This window comes from Orycteropus afer, unplaced genomic scaffold, assembly GCF_000298275.1.
Source record: "Orycteropus afer afer isolate SDZICR_OR568_19922 unplaced genomic scaffold, OryAfe1.0 scaffold00156, whole genome shotgun sequence".
Taxonomy (NCBI): Eukaryota; Metazoa; Chordata; class Mammalia; order Tubulidentata; family Orycteropodidae; genus Orycteropus; species Orycteropus afer.
In genome coordinates, this window is record NW_006921743.1 from 7,720,868 (window position 1) to 7,727,602 (window position 6,735).

Genomic DNA, 6,735 nt, shown 5'->3' on the forward strand with positions numbered 1-6,735 from the left:
AGCATAGTGCCTAAGGCACTTGACTGCTAACCAGAAGGCTGGCAGTTCAAACCCACCAGCCACTCCTTGGAAGGAAGGTTGGGCAATCCTACTTCTGTTGTGATACTGCCTCGGAAACCCAAGGAGCGGTCACTATGAGTCGGGGCGGACTCGATGGTACATAACAACAACAACAACAATAATTAATATATATATTATTATCATTATTGAAGAAGGCAGAGATCCCTTATGCCATCAGAACTGCCACCTCATCATTTTTTTTTTTGTCATTAAGAGTTTGGTAAGTTAATTGAAACTCTGGAAAAGAGTATATAATATGTGAATTTTGTTTCTGATTTATTTTAAGTGATATACTTGGTTTTATTCTTCCTTTCCTATTTTCTGAGCTGTATACTATTTATTATTCCATGTTGTTTTTTGTTTTTCATTTCCCTACCACCAGCCACTCCTCAGAAGGAAGATTGGGCAATCTACTTCTGTGGTGAAACCGCCTCAGAAACTCAAGGAGGGGTCGCTATGAGTCAGATTCGACTCAATGGCAGTAAGTTTGGTTTTTGGTTTTTGGCTGACTTGATCAAGTTACTTTTCATTTTCTACCTTATCTGCTCCTCTCACACACACATATGCAAGTTCCTACATATAATAATGTATTAGTCTAGATTCTCCAGAGAACAGAATACATACATACATACATACATACATACATACATACATACACACACAAAAAAAAACATATTGCCTTTGAGTCGATTCCGACTCAGTGACCCTATAGGACAGAGTAGAACTGCCCTATAGAGTTTCCAATGCTATAATCTTTATGGAAGCAGACTGCCTCATCTTTCCTCTGTGGACTGGCTGGTATGTTCAAACTGCCCAACCTATTAGTTAACAACATAATGCTTTAACCACTGTACCACAAGAGCTCCATCTATAGGGAGAGAGATAGATCTCTGTATATATGCATAACTATCTATATACATATATAAGGCACTTGACTGCTAACCAGAAGGCTGGCGGTTCAAACCCACCAGCAACTCCTTGGAAGGAAGGTTGGGCAATCTACTTCCGTAGTGTTACCACCTCGGAAACCCAAGGAGGGGTCACTATGAGTTGGGTCCAACTCGGTGGCACATAACACAACAACAACATCTATATATACATACACACACACACACATATGTACATATACATACATACATACACACACACACATAAAGCAAACCCATTGCTGTCAAGTTGATTCCAAGTTTCCAACTCATAGCTGATCAGCACCATATTTTTAGAAACAGATTACCAGGTCTTTCTTCCAAGGGGCCTTTAGATGAGTTTGAACCACCAACCTCTCAGTTGGCAGTCAAGTGCTTAACCATTTGCACCACCCAGGTACATTCATACATACTTGCATATGTATATTGTTGCTATGTGTGTATGTATACCAACCCTATGGCTATTGAATCAATTCCCACTCATAGCAACCCTATAGGACAGTATAGAATTGCCCCATAGGGTTTCCAAGACTATAAGTCTTTATGGAAACAGACTGCCACATCTTTCTTTCATGGAGTGGCTGGTGGATTTGAACTGCCAATCTTTCAATTACAGCCAAGTGCTTAACCACTGCCCCAACAGGGCTCCTTGCCCTAGCCAAGTTGACACATAAAACTAATGATCAGAAACAGGAATTTGAAGAGTATTTTTCCTTCTGCCATCAAAAGGTTCTTTTTAACATATGGTGTATCAAGTACAAACCCAACATTCTAAAGTGAGACCCCAAACAATTAGGTGTCAGGCACACCCTCTGAGGCTTATTAAGGTACAGTTCAGCTGGATCAACTTTGCTTCTCTCACTCATCAACACCAGCCATTAGCCTCCCGCAAGGTAATCTAAGCCAAAGACCACAATGAAGGAGATGTATGGTTTACCATCTTGTCCAGAATACTCAATTCTTGCCTTTCCCCTTTGCCCTGATCAGTATCTTAATCCATTATCAGTCATCCACCACCTAGGCAGGTGTCCCACCAGAGAATGATGTCATTTTCTCCACTAATCTCAAGTGATCCTTGGAGGAAATATGTACCTCTTTGCCTTGTGGAAATGGCTTTTTACCAAGGAGAGGGCATCACACTCTCTGTCCACTGGAGGGGCCCACCCAAAGAAAGAGAGCAAAAGAGGGAGGGTAGATCCTGTGCCCCCCCTACTGTAAGACCTGGCTGGAGCTCAGGAAAGGGGAGGAAATTGTTGGGAGGGTGGCCCGGCTCAGCCCTGCAACACATACCTAACCTGCCTAATCAGAAGCCTGGAGCCTGGAGCATTCACTGATAACCAAAACCAAACAAACAAAAAAAAAAAAGAGGCTGGGAATTAAGTCTCTCTCCCTCTCCTAGTTTCTTCTCTTTATCTCCCTGTTCTGGGTACAAAGTAAATTCTCTCTCTCAGCTCTGTTTATGTGTGCACATCACATGGCACCTAGCCAATCTTATTTTAATATTTGTTGCCAGTAGGGAGAGAATTGTGTCTCTCAGACCTGCTGACTGTGGGGACCAGTGCCCATTACTGAAGCTGGCCCTGCTCTGTCCTTTACATGAGTAAAGTGTTGTTGTTACACCAGTGCTTGTGTGTGAGTTATGTTTTTGTTGGCTACTCCACACCTTGGTTCAACACTAGTACAGGGAGCATAGCAAACAGAAGTGAATGTTAAAATCTATAGGACATTAACATTTTAAACTGGGCTAGAATGCTGAATAATTGAAATTGTCCAGAAAGATAACATCAAGGGGCAGGAAGGGAAAATTCAGAGTATGACTGAAAGCAGTGGTTAGAGAAAAATAGAAACGTTTCATATTTGCTCTCCACCAAATTTATATTGTTTGTTATAACTGAATGTAAGTAGATATACCTTTCCACTCTGCTCAATTATCTTCCTTTCCCTATGATCAGGAGTAAGCTGATATTTGCTTCTTAAGAGCCTGGGTCAAAACTAAATAATAGTGCCTCCGTTAAAAAGTACCACTTATGGACTCACACCTACCCACCTCACCTAGAAAATACTTGTACAGTTCTACATTACCACCCCTGCCAAAACATGTACAAAAAAACCTTTATTGAAATTATATATAGTATTTATTTCCACATTATTTTTGAGTTTTCTTTTAAAACATAATAACCTCTTCAGTTTTAAGTATCATTATTTAACATGCTTATTCCAAATTCCTTGACACATACCATCATTCTTTTAGAGTTAAGTGTTTCTATAGCCAGATTCTTTCTCATTTTTTTCTGCCTTTATTTTAACCTTAATGTCTTTTTGTTTGTTGATATTCTTCCCCTATGGGAGAATACTGCTTTGAGAATGTTCCAGTTGAGTATACATCGAGTCTTTACATGTCTAAAAGTATCTTTCCTTTGTCCTGAGATCCAAATGCTTAGGTTAGGTATCACATTCTTGGACCCATTGGCTAAGAAATGAAATTCAGACAGAAGTAAGGCCTTAGGTTCATCATTTTTTAGGGAAAAGAGACACAAAAGCAAGCAATGGCAATACAGGCAGGTAAGTGTTTCACTGCGTCCTGAAGGGAATACAGAGCAAGATCATCTGAAGTGGGGACATGAGATCCACCCCAGGCCTGGCATGACCAAGCTCCAGGCTGTCTCTGCGATTTGGGCCTGGTTGCTTCTGTTCTCTTCATCAGGGGTGTGATGTTTAATTATATATGCCAATCTGGCAAAGCCAAATGGTTTGGCGAGATATAGACTATTTGGTGATCCATAACACAATGTAATGATCTTCAATAATATAATCTAATGTGTGATCAATCAGTCAGCTGAAAGGCAAGTTTCCTTAGGAAGTAGTCTGCCTTCAGAGAAAAAGTAGATATTTTGGCAGATCTCTTTCTTGACTCTGCACTCTTCCCATTGCCTGACTATGAATCTTGGAATGCGAGACTGCAGATGTGTCCAGCCTGCTGACTGACCTGCAGATTTTGGACTTGCCTGCCCCCTGAGCCAGAAGGAGCCTCCGTCCTGCCATCTGACCTATGGATTTTGGACTTCCAGTGCTTATATTGCATGAACCAATTCTTTAAAGTAAATCTCTCCCTCCCTTTCTCTTTCTTTACAAACACACACACACACACACACACACCCCTTCTGAATTGGTTTTGGGGTTTCTAGAATTGGTTCTCAAATCTCACATTTAAAGGCACTAATTACTCTATTTCCAATAGTAAAGATGGCACCATTAGTCCAAAGCTTGATGTGGCAATAGAGATACACAAAATATCACCGTTGGATACTCCTAATCAAACATGTAGAGAGGCAAGGTTGTGGGTGATTGTGTATTTGATACCTTAGACAATTTTTATCAAACTGATGAGTAAAATTATTTTGGCTGGTTGTTCTTACTTTCAGTGGACAATGTGGAGAAAGAAATGGATAAGCTCAGGGATTCAAAGTCCCAGCTCAAGAACTGCATAAATGACCTGAAAATTGCTGTATGTGCTCCAATTAAAAGCCTTATCTCCTGTAGCCACAGAGCTGAGGTTGCCGAAAACCAAAACCAGGGTTGGGAGGAGCACAAGAGTTAAAGATAACAATGGTAAACACTATTACATACACAATCCAACAATAACATTATTAACAATAATCTATGAGTAGATACAAATAGACATACAAGTTGAACAGGAGTGGGAAGGTGAATGGGACGACACCCATGAATATATATAGTTTTGAAGAGGATATTTCTACATGTTGTTGTTGTTATGTGCCCTCGAGTTGGACCTGACTCATAGCTACCCCTCCTTGGGTTTCCGAGGCAGTATCACTATGGAAGTAGATTGCCCATCTTCCTTCTGAGGAGTGGCTGGTGGGTTTGAACTGTCAGCCTTCTGATTAGCAGTCAAGTGCCTTAGGCACTATGCTACCAGAACTCCCGATATTTCTATATATGTATTTATATTTGCTGCAAATGTATCTCTGAATATAATAGGCCATATAGGGGCAAAGTTACAAAAACTTCTTAGCCATAACCAAACACCTTGAGGGAATGATCACTGGGCATAGGGGCTCAAAACCATACTCTCAGGGAACACTAAAGCCATTTGTCATAACACAGTCCACAAAGACAGTATTCTATATCCCACTTTGGTGAGTAACAAATAGATTCTTAAAAGCCTGTGAGCGACCATCTAAGGTGCAACTATTGGTCTTTCCCCCTCCAGAGCAAAGAAGAGTGAAGAAAATCAAAGAAGCAAGGAAACAATTAGTCCAAAAGACTAAAGGACTATGTGAACCCAGCTTCCATGACACTGAAAAAACTAGATGAGTGCTCAGCTACCACTGTCAACGTTTCTGTAAGGGATCACAATAGGAGATCCTAGATAGAGTTGAAGAAAAATGTGGAATGAAACTCAAAATAATAATAATAAAAAACAGGCTGAGTTACAATGCCAATTGAATTCTCAACCTCAAAATGTGTCTGAGTTACAGTGAGGGCACTGATTGAGAAGAAATGGGATCCTGAAAATTGTAATGGGAACATATGGACAGATACTAATGAGCCTAGGGACATTGAGCCTCTAAATTGTGTTGAGTCACTTTAGCCAGTAAAATCAGCCCTTCTGCCCCCATTTGACTAAATTAATCCATATTTGTCTGACAAATTTTTGCCTAAGGCATCTCCTGAGGTAGATGCCTTGCAAGGCATTTCTGAATGTCCCTAGGACCAATCCCTACCTGTCTTTGCTTCTAGACCTATAACTAGACTCAAGTTCCAGCAGGACCAAAAAGGTGAGGTACAAAACTAATGAGGATGTGTGCTACACTGCAAAGGAACTACTTGACTTTTCTTATTTATATAGACAGAAATTCAGGGAATTTATGTAGGAATGGCAATTCAATGTGAGGAATAATTGTACAAGGAACGTAAAGTTGAATCAGTCCAAATTTATTGATATTGGATCACTAAGCAGAGATTCTACATTCAGTGTTACAGCTTAAGGAATTCCCAAAAGATCTAACAGTTTATTTGGTTGCTTGGCTGAAACATGGGCAAAAAGGTGAATTACGCTAAATGATGTTGAAATATCATAACCGCCTTGGTATACTGTAAAAGATGGTATCCAAAATCTTAGGCAAATTGGAATGTTAGTGTGGATTTATCATGTCTAACCTCCCCCCCCCCCCGGGAGTTCCCAGAAGATACAGCTTTCACCATACCAATGAGGAATAAATTTGTGAAGGGAGCCCCAACATTCTAGAAGAGTGCTGTGGTTGCTCTTCTATGTAGGTCAGATATTACAGTGAGAACTATCCTCATTGAATTGGGCATAAAATTGAGATACAATGATTATTGCTTTCCTGAGTGGCAGGGATGAAGTGGCAGCACTAAATCACCAAAGAGAAAGTGGGCATGGTTACTGTAATGGACAGCAGAGTCAAAGTAGTTTGATTCACATAAATGTATAGTGTTGGTTAATTAATCATGGTGTCCCTCAGAGTAAAATATATATGAAACCTACTAAGTATTTACCTGATCTGTGTAAGTGGGAGAGTTCTAGGTTAAGTTGAACAGTAGTCTAACTTGAATATCCAAAATAGATAGTCACGGCCCTTCAGCCTATTTCCAGATTTGAGTTAGTTTGTTGTTGTTGTTGTTGTTAAGTGCCGTCGAGTCGTTTCCGACTCATAGCGACCCCATGCACAGCAGAACGAAACACTGCCCGATCCCGCACCAGCCC

The 6,735-nt window shown here is 40.4% G+C and overlaps 1 pseudogene; it reads left to right on the plus strand.

Annotated features, from left to right (window-relative positions):
* Positions 1 to 3,532: 3,532 nt before the first annotated feature.
* LOC122150512 overlaps positions 3,533 to 6,735 on the plus strand; it is a 50,734-nt pseudogene continuing 47,531 nt past the window's right edge.